The sequence below is a fragment of the Capra hircus genome, chromosome 8, assembly GCF_001704415.2.
Source record: "Capra hircus breed San Clemente chromosome 8, ASM170441v1, whole genome shotgun sequence".
Lineage (NCBI taxonomy): Eukaryota > Metazoa > Chordata > Mammalia > Artiodactyla > Bovidae > Capra > Capra hircus.
In genome coordinates, this window is record NC_030815.1 from 3,699,762 (window position 1) to 3,717,570 (window position 17,809).

Sequence of the window (17,809 nt, forward strand, 5' to 3'; positions counted from 1 at the left end):
TAGGGAAATCTTGTACCTTCCTCTCAATTTTCCTGTGAATCTGAATCTTCTCTAAAAAGAACAATGTATGTTGAAAAACTCAGGAAAGCAAAACAAAATGCAAACAAAAGCCTGCTTGAAAAAAGAATAAATTACAGATCTTAGAGGTTAATACTGTGATTATATAAATTTAAAATAGTTCACCTTTTTAATGGTTGAATAATATTCCACTGTGTATATGTATCACAACTTCTTGGCCCATTCATCTGTGGATGGAGAGTTAGACTGTTTCCATGTCCTGGCTACTGTAAACAGTGCTGCGGTGAACATTGGGGTACATGTGTCTATGTCATTGTGGTTTCCTCAGGGTATATGCCCAGGAGTGGAATTTTGAGTCATATGTCAGTTTTATTCCTAGGTTTTTACGGAATCTCCATATTCTTCTCCATAGTGGCTGTATCCATTTGCATTCCCACTAAGAGTGCAAGAGGATTCCTTTTCCTCTACACCCTTTCTGGCATTTATTGTTTGTAGATTTTTTGATGATGTCCTTTCTGACTGGTGTGAGGTGGAATGAATTAAGGGAGTGGCATTGAAACACATACATTACCACGTATAAAATAAGATAGCCAGTAGAAATTTACTGGATGATGCAGGGAGCTCAAATCAAGTGCTTCGTGACAATCTAGAGGGGTGGGATGGGGTGGGAAGTGGGAGGGATGTTCCAGAGGGAGGGAACATATGTATACTTATGGTTCACTCATGTTGATAGATGGCAGAAACCAACACAACATTGTAGAGCAATTATTCTCCAATTAAAAACAAAATTTTAAAAGCCACAGTCATCAACGCCAGTCCATGTCTGACGTAGGGTGCAGCTTGCTTGGGGCAGGTGCATGGGGATGACCCAGAGAGATGTTGTGGGGAGGGAGGTGGGAGGGGGGTTCATGTTTGGGAACGCATGTAAGAATTTAAGATTTTAAAATTTAAAAAAAAATAAATAAATAAATAAATAAAAATAATAAAATAAATTTATATTTAAAAAAAAAAAAAGACAGTATGGTACTGGCACAAAGACAGACATATAGATCAATGGAACAAAATAGAAAGCCCAGAGGTAAATCCACACACACATATGGACACCTTATCTTTGACAAAGGAGGCAAGAGTATACAATGGAGTAAAGACAATCTCTTTAACAAGTGGTGCTGGGAAAACTGGTCAACCACTTGTAAAAGAATGAAACTAGATCACTTTCTAACACCGCACACAAAAATAAACTCAAAATAGATTAAAGATCTAAATGTAAGACCAGAAACTATAAAACTCCTAGAGGAGAACGTAGGCAAAACACTCTCCAACATACATCACAGCAGGATCCTCTATGATCCACCTCCCAGAATTCTGGAAATAAAAGCAAAAATAAACAAATGGGATCTAATTAAAATTAAAAGCTTCTGCACAACAAAGGAAACTATAAGCAAGGTTAAAAGACAGCCTTTTGAATGGGAGAAAATAATAGCAAATGAAGCAACTGACAAACAACTAATCTCAAAAATATACAAGCAACTTATGTAGCTCAATTCCAGAAAAATAAACGACCCAATCAAAAAATGGGCCAAAGAACTAAATAGACATTTCTCCAAAGAAGACATACGGATGGCTAACAAACACATGAAAAGATGCTCAACATCACTCATTATTAGAGAAATGCAAATCAAAACCACAATGAGGTACCACTTCACACCAGTCAGAATGGCTGCGATCCAAAAATCTGCAAGCAATAAATGCTGGAGAGGGTGTGGAGAAAAGGGAACCCTCTTACACTGTTGGTGGGAATGCAAACTAGTACAGCCACTATGGAGAACAGTGTGGAGATTCCTTAAAAAATTGCAAATAGAGCTACCTTATGACCCAGCAATCCCACTTCTGGGCATACACACCAAGGAAACCAGAATTGAAAGAGACACATGTACCCCAATGTTCATCGCAGCACTGTTTATAATAGCCAGGACATGGAAACAACCTAGATGTCCATCAGCAGATGAATGGATAAGAAAGCTGTGGTACATATACACAATGGAGTATTACTCAGCCGTTAAAAAGAATTCATTTGAATCAGTTCTGATGAGATGGATGAAACTGGAGCCAATTATAGAGTGAAGTAAGCCAGAAAGAAAAACACCAATACAGTATACTAGCACATATATATGGAATTTAGAAAGATGGCAATGACGACCCTGTATGCAGGACAGCAAAGGAGACACAGATGTGTATAATGGACTTTTGGACTCAGAGGGAGAGGGAGAGGGTGGGATGATTTGGGAGAATGGCATTGTAACAGGTATACTATCATGTAAGATTCGAATCGCCAGTCTATGTCCAACGCAGGATATAGCATGCTTGGGGCTGGTGCTCGGTGATGACCCAGAGAGATGTTACGGGGAGGGAGGTGGGAGGGGGGTTCAAGTTTGGGAACGCATGTACACCCGTGGTGGATTCATGTCAATGTATGGCAAAACCAATCCAGTATTGTAAAGTAAAATAAAGTAAAAATAAAAAAATATAAATATAAAAATAAAAATATTAAAAATAAAACTTCCTCCCAACTACCAGAGATGTTGTGTCCTTTCATGCTATTTAATTATTTATAGTCCATTTCGATGAGAAAACAAAAGAGTATAATTAAATTTGTTTAAGATCCAGCCATCTTGTGTCTCTTTTCTGATCTGCCAACATCCCAGGAAAAGCTGTAAGGATCTCAGTATAAGAACATTGTGCAAGAAAAGTGGAAGGAAATGCAAACTGGATAAATATTTTTGAAAATAAATGTAGATTAACAAGATAGAATTTAAGGGAGAAAGCAATATATTGAAGTTACATTAGACCAGTAAGGTGATAAATGAAAAATAAATAGCTGTCTTTTATAATTTTTTCTTTTATACTAAAATAACTTAATGTCACTAAGTTACCATAAAGAAGAATTTTCTCTTGTTCTTACTGAAAACATGTGCCCGCATCAGTCTTCATCTAGGTAGAGTTGAGTTGAATATTTGTTTAAATCTAGCAACGATACATTTGGGTCTTTATGCTCCAAATTTAGCAGGACAAATGCCATTCTACACCAACAATAGGTTTTGACAAATTATAAATTCTGTTTCTGTTGAAGAAGTTAACCACCAGAGTCTGCCAGGTATTCAGAAATGCCCGATTCCGCGTCTCCTGGGGGATCACTGCTTCTCTCCCCTGGGTCTTCCGATTCCGCGTCTCCTGGGGGATCACTGCTTCTCTCCCCTGGGTCTTGGTGCTCACAAAGTTTTGTTCATACTCTCCAAGAGTCTGTTTCCCCCAGTCCTGTGGAAGTTCTGTAATCAGATCCCACTGCCCTTCAAAGTCAGAGTCCCTGGCCATTCTAAGTCCCTTTGTTGGATCCCCAGGTTTGAAAGTCTGATCAGGGCCTAGAGCCTTTTCAACAGAAGGACTTCGCAACAGAAGCACTGACGCGGAAGCAGCTGAAGCTCCAATGCTTCGGCCTCCTGATGCAAAGAGCCAGCTCCCCGGAAAAGGCCCTGATGCTGGGAAAGACTGAGGGCAGGAGAATGGGGCAGCAAAGGATGAAATGGATGGATGGCATCATCGACTCGGCGGACTTGAGTTTGAGCAAACTTGGGAGATAGTGAAGAACAGAGAAGCCTGGTGTGCTGCAATCCAAGGGGTCACAAAGTGTTGGATATGACTTAATGACTGAACAACAAGTTCAGCATCAGCCTCTGGAATTCCCTTTTAGAGTTGAGAGTAGCTATTCAAAGGGACATGTACATTTTTCTGCAGCTGCTCTTCAAATGATGTGGTGCATTTTAATGACAATGTCCGTGCAAATTCCTCATCTTAAAATCCCTTCTTAGACAAGGCCTGGGTGCCCTAGGCCTTCAGTGTTTTATTTCAGCTTTCGAAGTATTCTGAAAACGTAAGATAATAAAGGATCTTGAAATTATCCCAAGTAGCTAGAAAGTACAAAGTTTTGCAGTAAAATAACAATGTGTATACTTGCATTTTGGAAATGCAGTTGTCACTGCAAATATATAAAAATAGAACAGCAAATGAATAATATGGATTTCCAGTTATCTGAATATTTAGCTGTTTTGCACTCTTAATATAAGAAAATATATATTAAGCACACTTAATATAAGAAACCATCACAACTGGTAGACTGGTTTATTCAATAGGACCTTAATAGTTTCTTTTTAATTCTACAGCTTCTAGTTCTGAAATAGTATGTTTTTATTTAATCATGATGTAAACAGTAGCATCATAATTTTACCAGTAAGTTACTCGGGTGTTATCACACGTTTTAATCTGCTCCCGTTCTGTTGACATAAAACTGAGAGACCTGAGGATTTCCAAATCCAAGTATATTTGTAGGGCGATGAGATTCAAGAGTTCACAGAGCAAGCAGGTGGACAGTGAGGTTGGTGAGAGTGGCCTGCCTGGGCAAGGGCAAGCACTTAGTCACTGAAATTGTCCTGAGGCACTGACTCACAGTAATAATACCGTAATAATAAGAACAGATCGACTTTTATTCTGTTTTATGATTGCTTCCAAAGTCACTGCAGATGGTGCTTCTCTTATTGACTGCTGTCTGGTGTTGTGCTGTCAATGAAAACCAGAACAATAAATAAAAACAAATAAATAGCTTACGTATTTCAAAAGTAGACACTGCCATTACCCTGAATATAAAAGCAGAGATGCATGTCCTCTACAGAGAAGGCAATGGCAGCCCACTCCAGTGCTCTTGCCTGGAAAATCGCATGGATGGAGGAACGTGGTGGGCTGCCGTCCGTGGCGTCGCGAAGAGTCGGATAGGACTGAGCGATTCACTTTCACTTTTCACTTTCATGCATTGGAGAAGGCAATGGCAACCCACTCCAGTGTTCTTGCCTGGAGAATCCCAGGCCCGGGGGAGCCTGGTGGGCTGCCGTCTATGGGGTCTCACAGAGTCGGACACGACTGAAGCGACTTAGCAGCAGCAGCAGCAGCATATCCTTTATTCACTTGCTTTGGCTTCGCTGGGTCTTCATTGCTGCCCAGACTTTCTCCAGATGCTGAGAGCAGGGGCTACTCTCTAGTTGTAGTTTGTGAGCTTCTCACTGTGATGCTTCTCTTGTTGCAAAGCACGGGCTCTAGGTTCGTGGGTTTCAGTAGTTGTGGTGCCTGACTCAGCTGCCCTGTGGCATGTGGGATGTTAATTCCCAGACGAGTGATCAGAATCACATCTCCTGCGTTGGCAGGCAGATTCTTCACCACTGAGCCATCAGGGAAGCCTCTCCTTCCCTTTAGAACAAGCATATTTGTTGTGAATAAATCCTTTTGTCCCAGATAGCACCTCTAAAGGGTAATAAGGAATAGTTAGGTGTTCCATGCCTCCAAATTTTGAGTACTTTTAAGTTTTCTTCTGGAAGAAGATATTTAATAAATACTGTAGTTAGTGTGGCATAAAATAAAGGTTTTAAATGGATAGTGAAGTACTTCTGGTTCAAAAGAAAAGACAGATATAGAATGAATACAAGCTATTACTCTTTATTCCATAGTATTAGATGTTTGTGGAGAAAGCAATGGCACCCTACTCCAGTACTCTTGCCTGGAAAATCCCATGGATGGAGGAGCCTGGTAGGCTGCAGTCCCTGGGGTCCCGAAGAGTCGGACAGACTGAATGAATTCACTTTCACTTTTCACCTTCAGGCACTGGAGAAGGAAATGGCAACCCACTCCAGTATGCTTGCCTGGAGAATCCCAGGGAGAGAGGATCCTGGTAGGCTGTCGTCTATGCGATTGCACAGACTCGGACATGACTGAAGCTACTTAGCAACAGCAGCAGCATTAGATGTCTGACAAATCCATTCTTAATTAGAACACCATAATGAATTTGATGCTTCCATTCTCCTTGGGATTTTATGTAATGGGGCAAAAACAAAAAATAAAAATACTTTTTGCTTTTTCTCTGTCTATAAAACAACATGATCATCTTTAAGAAGTTTACATGATTATCTTACCCAGAGGATTCACCCATGGTTTTAATCCTTATTTTTAAATACTATTTTCTAATTTTGTTATTGTGTCCTGTGGCTAATTGGTGGAGCTTTTGGTTTTATCCACCCAATTTATAACATTTTTAAAAGTCAAAAACTCAGGATGACCCAGAGTCACTCAAATACAGAATAATAGAGCTGAAATGCATTCCCATTAGACCATGACCATTCCCTTAACAGTGTTTATTATGCTGACATTTGTCAGATAGTTGGTCTGGTCTAGTATAGGTAAATACTTAATAATCTAAATGCTTTAAAAATTAAATGACTGGTTTACAAATAATTGATAATTTTTTAAAATATATTTCCATTTCTTCTATCAATACTTCTGTTAAGAGTATTCCTCCCTGCCTCCTCTGGCCATAAAAGATAAGAAAGTCCTTATATAAATGCTTCAAGTAACCTATGTCAGTTAAAAAAAAAATGCACAAAGTGAGAGTTGTGAGTTAAGTTTAATTGGGGGCAAAATGAGCACTATAGCCTGGGATACAGTGTTTCAGATAGCTCTGAGAAACTGTTGCAAAGAGACAGGACCAAAAGTCAGTCTATATGTAATTTTGGCAAAGAAGGAGTGCATGTAATCAAGCACATTTTTTTTTTTTTTGCAGAAGTTTGCCATTAGTTACAAGGAATAGAAGCCATCATGAAGAGTTTTAGTGCTTATCTAGATACGAGGATATGCAATAACTGTGCTCATAAAATCATCTCCTGAAAATATCTAACTAGAGCACAGAGTGACTCTTTTCTGCTCTCTACCTTGAACTTCTTTCAGGGACTGTTGAAAATTGACAGCTTCAGCAGCATATGATTTAATCCTTGTAGAGGCAGATGGCAATACCAATGGCAAGTGCCAATTTATAGCTGACCATTTAAAAACATTTGCAATATGACACATTTAGGGGTCAAAGCATAGTTACTGTGACCTGTCTGCCCATTTTGGAGTCTAACTCTACTTTCTATGCCTTGCTTTCTTCTATTTCAAAATGGGAATACTGTTAATAGTATATGCATAAGGCTGCTTTGAGTATTGAATAAGACTTGTAAAAGGTATGCACAGTGTCTGGTACATATCAGACATTCACTAAATATTAACCATCTCTCTCATATCTGCCTGTAAAATGAGTTTTCTCTTTGCTCAAACTCTTCCTCAGGGAAACATGGGCAATTCAGGTTAGTTTTGTTCATTTTTTAATCGTATCAGTTAGACATTATTTTTATTCATGTTATTTCATTCATAATGTTTGTTTCTATTTATCTTTATCAAATTTTTGTTCATCTTTTTTTTTCCTGTTTCAGATCATACTGCTAAGATCATTTGGCTTCTTCCACGTATTTTTAAAAATTGCCTAAGGAGAAGTTTGCTGGTTAAAAATGCTCTTTGACTCCAGTTAAACTGGAGATGTTTGTTTCATTCTTGTTAGAGAATTATGTCATGTGCAGTTCTAAGTTGCAAATTATTTCCTGTAGGCAATTTGAAGTTATTATTCACACTCTTTATGTTTCCATTTATTGCTAATAAAATGTCCAACATCAGTGTTATCTATAGATGTGTTTTTACTCTCTGCCAGCTTTTAAGTTGCTTCTCTTATGTTTGAAATTTTACAGTTATCCTATAATGTAAACTTGGGCTTCCCATGTCGTGCAGTGGTAAAGAATTTGCCTTGCAATGCAGGACACACAAGAGACGTGGGTTCAATCCCTGGGCTGGGAAGATCCACTGGAGTAGGAAATGGCAATCCGTCCCAGTGTTCTTGCCTGAAAAATTCCATAGACAGAAGAGCCTGGTGGGCTACAGTCCATGGGGTTGCAAAGAGTCAGGCATGACTGAGTGACTAAGCATGCAGTCAACTAATACCCTGTATTAATTTTCTGCTGATGCATAGCAGATGACCACAAACATGTAAGTCTGAGGTCCTAAAATGACAAACTGAACCCAGCTGCTTTAATAGAGGGCCACACGTCTAACTGCAGAGTGGGTTTTCAGTCTACCCCAAGGTTCAGTAATTCTCTCTTCAGCCGTACTTTATATGCTACTTTACCATTAATTTACCATTAATTTAAATTTTACCTTTTATATATTAATATGCTTTTAGCTTATAAAAAAGTTGGGTTTTTATTTACATTGTCATAAACATCTCAATAGTCCCCTGTTGCATGACCATCCTTTTCTCTGTAAACATTTGTGTACACTTATTTTAAATATATTTTCTATATTCCAGAGTATAAAAGTCCTAAGGTTCCAAATATGTTCTTTTTTTTTTTTTCTGTGAGTCTATTCATAACTACTTGTTTCTTATTTGGCAATTGTTAGTAATGAGTTCATATCTGTACTTTTATTGTGGGGACTCATTAGGCTAATTCCAACGAGAGACAATTGAAGTCTTCCACTGGGAAGTTTGAGAGTTGAACAGTGAGACCTTTGCACCCGTTGAGCATTCCTGGATTAAGTGTGAGACTCAGGGTGTTCTTCCACTTTGCTTCTGGCCCAGGGCTCCTGAAGAGAGGCAATGCTGATAAAGGCATCTGCTCCCAGACATTGGGGTCTCTCAAGTTTACTTATTTCTCTCAGCCAGTATCTTCACATACATTACTTCTGTCTACTCTCTTGTTTGGGGGAAGGAGGGTTGAGTAGGTGATTTTAATACTTTTTTTTTTCTTTTGAGCACAATGATGCATTAAAATCAGTTTTATTTATATCAAGTTGCTTTTAGTGTTTCATTCTGCTGGAAAAAAAAAAAAAAAAGACAAACCACTCCTATGCATTCCCAAGTAAAAGTTGCTAAGGTATTTCTTGAGTATAATAGAGACTAACATCAAAATTAGAGCATACTGTAACTTAATATGGCTCCATGGGGTTAGGAGGCTTCCCTGGTGGCTCAAACAGTAAAGAATCTACTTGCAATGCAGGAGACCTGGGTTTGGGGAGATCCTCTGGAGAAGGAAATGGCTACCCACTCCAGAATTCTTGCCTGGAGAATCCCATGGATGGAGGAGCCTGGCAGGCTACAGTCCATGCAGTCACAAAGAGTCAGATACAACTGAGCAACTGAGCATAGCACAGCACGTAATATAGAGTATATACCAAAAATAATTCTATATTATATGTCTTTCATATATAAAGGCATTTATACATGTATATATGCATGTGAATGTGTGGATGCAGGTGCACTCAGTCAGGTCCACGTCCTTTGCAACCCTCTCCAGTGTTCTTGCCTGAAAAATGCCATAGATAGAGGAGCCTGGCGGGCTACAGTCCATGGGGTCACAAAGAGTTAGACAGGACTTAGTGACTAAACAATATTCATCCATGGCTGCTTGTTGAGAGCACAGTTCTTATCCTCCCTTAGAAATATTCAATTTAATAGAAAAATGCACCCTTTAATTTGTAACATGGAGAGCATACTGTCTGGAACCTCTAAGCTTTATGCAAGTGGATTTCTTATAATGATCAACTCACACTGCTTAAGCACAAATATGGTGTCTACTGGGTTAGAATTAGATATACATCAAGTAGCATAGAGCAGAAACAACATGTGATGTGATGGATTGCTCTGAGGATAATGCCCCTGATGGAATTTCTGTGCTTCATTTCCGGCAGTAGCTTTTACTCAGGTAATCCAAAGCCAGGCCTTCTTGGAACACTGCCAGCTCTCCAGAGAGGGGGGCTCCTCTTAAAAAACAATGTGACTGTCACAGTGGGGTGGATATTTCTCAATTAATTTATATTCAGAGAAGGTATGCTACACATTGGGAAGCATAATACACTCGAAGTTTTCCCAGTAGCACTGCTCAAAATTGATTTATGACAGAGAGAATCAGGATCACAGGGCCCCAAACAGCCACCTGAAAGAAGGCTTTTCAAGATGAAACAAAAGAAAGACAATTCAATGCAGTCCTCAGGGAAGACCCTATGCATTAGGAATCTCTGGTGGCTTAGCTAAACAGCCAACCTATTTCCTTTAATAAGAGATTTGAAAATTTATAAATAACTCAGGCCACTTACATCACTATTTAAAATGAAATGCTTTACAAAGAGGTATGAAACTGTTTAACATTACTTAGACACTATATACTTGTATTGAACTCCTCTGAGAGGAAAAAATTCTGAATAATGGAAAGGAAAGAATGAGACAAAGTTAAAACACTGATTAGTGGTGGAGCAATGAGGTCACCTTTGTTATATATTGCCTAGTTTTTAAGTTGAACCTATTAAAAAGATGAAACTAGTGAGACAAAATCGCATTCTTTGTGTAAGTGTTGTTGTTGCTGTTCAGTTACTAAGTTGTGTCCGGCTCTGCGACCCCACAGACTTCAGCACATCAGGTTCCTCTGTTCTCCCCTCATCTCCCAGAGTTTGCTCAAACGCATCTTTTGTGAAAGTGAAGAAACCTATATTGGGTGACACAGCCTCCTTTTTCTCTAGTTTAACTAGGGTCTCCTCATACTTGCCTTGGTTGCACCCTGACCTGTATTCTCTGCTTAGTATGTTTAAAGCAGTCACCTCATGTTGTGGCAGCAACACGCACTGCCATTTCTGTATAACTTTGGGTTGGCCAAAAAGTTGGTTCGGTGTTTCTGTAAGATGGCACAGAAAAATCTGAATGAGTTACTTGGGCAACTCAGTACTTCATTTCAACTCAGTCATTGGCATAGTCGTTTTGTCTGACAAGTAAGCTCCTATTGCCATAGTTAATCTACAGCACCGCAGTGATTATGAGTCCAATATTGTCACAACTTTGAAAATCAGAGTTTATGAACTGAAATTTTTGACCTATTTTAAACATAGTTTCTGGCTCACCTAGAGCCAGACATCTTGGAATGTGAAGTTAAGTGGGCCTTAGGAAGCATCACTACGAACAAAGATAGTGGAAGTGATGGAATTCCAGCTGAGCTCTTTCAAATCCTAAAAGATGATGCTGTGAAAGTGCTGCACTCAATATGCAGGCAAATTTGGAAAAGTCAGCAGCACAGGACTGGAAAAGGTCAGTTTTCATTCCAATCCCAAAGAAGGGCAATGCCAAAGAATGTTCAAACTACTACACAATTGCACTCATCTCACATGCTAGTAAAGTAATGCTCAAAATTCTCCAAGCCAGGCTTCAGCAATACGTGAACCGTGAACTTATAGATGTTCAAGCTGGGTTTAGAATAGGCAGAGGAACCAGAGATCAAATTGCCAACATCCTCTGGATCATCAAAAAAGCAAGAGAGTTCCAGAAAAACATCTACTTCTGCTTCATGGACTATGCCAAAGCCTTTGACTGTGTGGATCACAATAGACTTGAAAATTCTGAAAGAGATGGGAATACCAGACCACCTAACATGCCTCTTGAGAAACCTGCATGCAGGTCAAGAAGCAACAGTTAGAACTGGACATGGAACAACAGACTGGTTCCAAATTGAGAAAGGAGTACGTCAAGGCTGTATATTGTCACCCTGCTTATTTAACTTATATGCAGAGTACATCATGAGAAATTCTGGGCTGGAAGAAGCACAAGCTGGAATCAAGATTGCTGGGAGAAATATCAATAACCTCAGATATGCAGATGACACCATCCTTATGGCAGAAAGTGAAGAAGAACTGAAGCGCCTCTTGATGAAAGTGAAAGAGGAGAGTGAAAAAGTTGGCTTAAAACTCAACATTCAGAAAATGAAGATCATGGCATCTGGTCCCATCACTTCATGGCAAATAGATGGGGAAGCAGTGGAAACAGTGTCAGACTTTATTTTGGGGGGCTCCAAAATCACTGCAGATGGTGACTGCAGCCATGAAATTAAAAGACACTTACTCCTTGGGAGAAAAGTTGTGACCAACTTAGACAGCATATTAAAAAGCAGAGACATTACTTTGTCAACAAAAGGCCATCTAGTCAAAGCTTTTGTTTTTCCAGTAGTCATGTATGGATGTCAGAGTTGGACTATAAAGTAAGCTGAGCGCCAAAGAATTGATGCTTTTGAACTGTAGTGTTGGACAAGACTCTTGAGAGTCCCCTGGACTGCAAGGAGATCCAGCCAGTCCATCGTAAAGGAAATCAGTCCTGAATGTTCACTGGAAGGACTGATGTTGAAGCTGAAACTCTAATCCTTTGGCCACCTGATGCAAAGAGCTGACTCATTTGAAAAGACCCTGATGCTGGGAAAGATTGAAGGCAAGAGAAGGGGACAACAGAGCATGAGACTGTTGGATGGCATCACCGACTCAATGGACTTGAGTTTGGGTAAACTCTGGGAATTAGTGATGGACAGGGAGGCCTGGCGTGTATTGCAAAGTGTTGGACACGACTGAGCAACTGAACTGAACTGAACTGAGACATAGTGTGGTGATGTACACAATGTTTAATGAAAATTCTTCAATTTATGCCCATAAATTAAAGTCATTACACAAAATGGGGGAAAAAAAAAAAACTCCTTATGTAACACAAACTACTAAGCTGACTAAAGGGGAAATACAGAAACTATATCAACATACCTATTTAAAATGTGTATTTGTAGTTACAAATTAACTATAAAGATAATGACAGGCTCAGATGACTTGACTGGTAAATACTAAGAAATGCTTAAGAACTAAAGAATTCCAATTCTACTCAAGTTCTTCTTGATGGTAAAGAGGAGAGACATTTCTAGCTTGTTTTTAAATCCAGAATTCAGAGAAAATCAGGAAGATACACCATAAGAAATAAAACCACCAAACCAGTATTCATCTTGCTTAAAGACACAAAAGATGTATTGTAAACTCATGGTTCTGTTCTTTCAAATAAGTTAAGATAATTAATATAGTGAGTGTTTTGTTACATTTAGTACTGGTGTTAAATAAACATCTCTCACTGCACTATGGCAAGTGAGCCTGTCTGCGTTGTTAGAAGCCTAAAAATATACCCCGATGTGGATGAAGCAATTATCTAAGTAACAGATTGCAAATATTTACAAGCAAAATTCATCTGGCTTCTTAGTTTGAATTGCAGTTTGTAAACACCATACGCATCGACATGAATGCCCACTCATATAGTTGCTGTCCTCCCAGCCACTTGGCATCACTCAGAAGTGACCTGCAGGACAGGTGGACTTTTGCCACCAAATATATTCCTGGGTGTGGGGACTGGCTGAAATGTCAGAATCGTGACACACCTTTCAGAAGTACACAACTGTGCTCCCTCTGAAGACTATAAACCATACAATGTAGTATCTTGCTCTGCACTTGTGTAAAACAGCACAGAGCTTCAAGATACAGAATTGTTGAATGACAGAATATATGCACATTCTTGTAGAATGTACCAGTATCCCTTGCCTGCAGGATTGAATTGGCTGGCATTGTACAGACATGTATGGATGTGAGAGTTGGACTGTGAAGAAGGCAGAGTGCCGAAGAATTGATGCTTTTGAACTGTGGTGTAGGAGAAGACTCTTTAGAGTCCCTTGGACTGCAAGGAGATCCAACCAGTCCATTCTGAAGGAGATCAGCCCTGGGATTTCTTTGGAAGGAATGATGCTAAAGCTGAAACTCCAGTACTTTGGCCACTTCATGCAAAGAGTTGACTCATTGGGAAAGACTCTGATGCTGGGAGGGATTGGGGGCAGGAGAAGGGGACGACAGAGGATGAGATGGCTGGATGGCATCACTGACTCGATGGACGTCAGTCTGAGTGAACTCCGGGAGTTGGTGATGGACAGGCAGGCCTGGTGTGCTGTGATTCATGGGGTCACAAAGAGTTGGACACAACTGAGAGACTGAACTGAACTGAACTGATACAGACTTGCTTTGCTTGATACACTGTTTCTCACACACCTCAGTCATTTACTACTCTTGACTTAACTATTTTTTTTTTTAAGATAACAGTTTTTCGTTCTTACAAGTTGCCAAACTAAGCAAATGAACACCAAGAGAATATTAATGACTTAGGATATCATTGCTCTCCTCACCACCTACACACATGATTTTAGACACTTCATTAAGCTTTTGCTCTGTAAACTCGATCTCTAATTCTGGGGAGAAGAACGAAAAGGAGAATAAGAAGAAGACCACCAGGGCGAGAGGGAGAGGGGAGGAGAGACTGCCTGGAGTTTGCCAACAGAAAGGACTGTAGAGAGGCTATAAACAGGTATATCCTCATTGGATATATCGCCTGCAGTCCCTGACAGCCATTGATCTCAGCTACAGCTCTCACCAGATTCTTATACAACCTTGTAATTTTAATATAATTCCACTGTGGCTAACTCCTCAGTGTTTCACCATCATTTATTGTCTCCCTTAACTCATCTCACCCCTCTGCAAACAGTCTTTTCATTAAAATTTGTTGTATTTACAACTTCATGCTGGGGAGCAGTGGTTACCGGGAATTCTTTCAGTGGGTGTAACTTCAGAGAGTATATTCAACAATTACATATCATAATTATGTGTGTGTGCTGTGTGCTCAGTCCTGTCCGACTCTTTGCAACCCTGTGGACTGTAGCCCACCAGGCCCCTCTGTTCATGGGATTTCCCAGGCAAGAAGACTGAGTGGGTTGCCATTTCCTGATCCTGGGATATTCCTGACCCAGGGATTGAACCTATGTCACCTATGTCTCCTGCATTGCAGGCGGATTCTTCACTTGTGGAGCCAACAGGGAAGACCATATATATATATTTATGTATATGTGTATATAAATGTATACACACACATATATATATATTATATATATATAATATATATCTGAATATGTAACTTTCTAGGAAGAAACTTTGGCTAAGATATGAATTTCTAAATTTACAGTGATTAATAAGCTGTAGGTTGTTTGAATTTGCAGGGACCCTGAAAGAAAAACTTTGAAAAATTTGGTGGAAGAAAAGGACAGAAAAGTTTCCAGCAGTTGGCTGTGAAACTGAAACAGCTCTGAAAAAATAAAATCTTAAAAATATATACACTAATATATTACCTTAAGAGAGAGAAATATTGAAATTATTGATGAATGCTCACTGGAATAGGGATATAACACAAAATATCATTTATAAAGATATATTTTATTTTGCATGGCTTATTTGAACCTAATGGTGGTAGCATTATACTTATGTGTCATGTGCTATATATTATAATGTTGAAATATTTAAAAATACTTATACATATGTTGTGTTAAAAGTGTTTATTTTGTTCTCTTTCTGTTAGGCATGTAGTATACACTAATGGTTGATTAGTGAGTTGAAAGACTATGTGTGTAGACAGTGTGATATTATTATGATTTTTTTTTTCACTTATATGCTCAATTGCTCAGTCGTGTCTGACTCTTTGAGACCCTGTGAACTAGTCTGCCAGGCTCCTCTGTCAATGGGATTCCCCAGGCAAGAATACTGGAATAGGTTGCCGTTTCCTTCTTCAGAGGATCTTCCAACCCAGGGATCAGACCTGCAGATCCTGAGTTGGCAGGTGGATTCTTTACCACTGAGCTACCCAGGAAGCTGTGATAATACTTGAGGACATACAAATTTGTATACTTCCTCTATTTTCTAAGCAATTTTCTGATATTTTCCTCCCTAACAAGCTACTTAATTTTTCTGTTAGCATTCTCAATCTAACCTCAATGTAAAGGAAGCATTTTCAAACTAAATAATCTAGCCTATTTCAAGGTTTAAAATAAAGCAATGTAAGCCATTACTAATACTATAGCAAAATAATTTAAATTTACATCATAACTTGTCCAATGTATAATGTGTAGTAATATCTTGGACAAAATGTATATTTGAAAGAAGAGACATACTTGTTTGTTGTGCTTTTTTATTTTTAAATTGGTGTGTAAATTACGCTACTTCCTTTTAGCAACTTTATAACCCATGTACTTTTACAGGAGAAAAATGCTTCCTGTATAACTCATAGGAAGAAAATTTGGCTAAGATATGAATTTCTAAGTTTACAGTGATTAATAAGCTGTAGACTGTTTGAATTAGCAGGGACCCTTAAAGAAAAACTTTGAAAAATTTGGTGAAAGAAAAGGACAGAAAAGTTTCCAGCAGTTGGCTGTGAAATTAAAACAGCTCTGAAAACAGCTCTCATTACCTGCTGTTGTTATAGTTCAGTTCCTAAGTTGTGTCCGACTCTTTGCAGCCCCATGCACTGTAGCCTGCCAGGCTCCTCTGTCCTCCACTATCTCCCAAAGTTTGTTCAAATTCAAGTCCTTTGAGTGCTGTAACTTAAAAAAAAAAAAAAAAGAACATTCAGAAATAGGGCAAGGAAGCAAAAGGGCTTCTTATGTTAAGAGAAGGAGCAATATTTATGAAAGAAAATGTGTGAATTGGGTTATACTTCTGGTTAATTACTACAGTTGAAATTCATCCTTCGAATCATAAGTTCCTCTGCAAGTTATTTTTTCTTTAATGTTTTATACTGAATGTCACTGCTTATGATTTCATTGCCTATATGAAGCATATGCTGTATCATATTTAATTCAACATTATTTGAAAAGCAAAGGAAGTTGTTATGGCAACTGAAGCTCAAAAATAATTTCATTTAGAAGATTTTTTAACACTTTCACTTCAACATGGCATTCAGCTGCAACATACCATATACAACTGTTCAGTCTGGAAAGAAAAAAAGTGCTTTGAGGAAAGCGTGGCCTAATGCTGAAATGTTTAGCATATTCCTTTTAGTTTCCATATCATATGATGTACAGAAGAAAGTCAAATGCAGTGTAAAATGTTGTGATCTTAGAATTAGCCATTACACATTCATTTATAAAATTGTGTTCTTGAAGCAGAGTAAATCTCTGAGTACTTTTCCGTTTTCCTTTCTTGTTCACAGTGCACATGGACCATCTGTGGGCCTTCTCTGTCCCCAGAAGCTCAGAGGCCTCATGCTGCCTGCGTCAATCAGGCTGGCAGTGAACAGATGCCTTAGTTTAAGAGGCGCATGTGTGCTCGGTGCCTGAGTTGTCCTGCCTGACTCTTTACGACCCACAGACTTCAGTCCACCAGGCTCTTCTGTCCATGGGGTTTCCCAAGCAAGAATACTGGAGTGGGTTTCCATTCCCTTCTCCAGGGGATTTCCTGACCCAGAGATTGAACCCAAGTCTCCTGCATTTGCAGGTAGATTCTATACCACTGAGCCACCAGGGTAGCCCATGTTTTCCTAACACCATATTTTCCTAACACTAATGTAAATGTTAATATGAGTTCTACCCTTGAAACCACCATCAATTTTATCAACAGTTGACAGTGTGTAGAATCAGCATAAACCCTAAAACCTTGTAAACCCCGAAGCCATTGCTCTATTTCTGCAAAGCAAAGCAAAGCATGTATTTTTCACCCACTGAATAATCTTCAAGTAAACCAAGAATTTCACTCTGTAAAACGGAAGCTTACAATGTTTCCTTCTAGCCTGGAATTAGAAGTTGCAAAATAGAAAATGAGAACAAAGCTTATCAGTTGACACATTTACTTCATTTGTGCTGCTGTGGACTGACTTGGCACTTTCCATGAACCAACAATCTAGAAAGGCAAGGTCAGTGGTAATAAGCAATTATGGACAGTTATTTTCAATTCCCAATTGATTTGAGCTGAGGCAGAAAATTTAGCTTCCCTTCTGAGAAGTCATGATTTCTATCAGCACTTCAGGGAGTGAAGAAAACTTTAAGTTACTTCGATTTGAAACATTCACTTCTTTAAAAATCATGCAAATCTAAAAGCTTTGATATACTCTCTTTCAATACAGTTTAAAAAGAGAGACCGAAGAAAGATTATTGTGATTCCCTCATGTGTCCTCATTTATCTTATGTGCTTCATT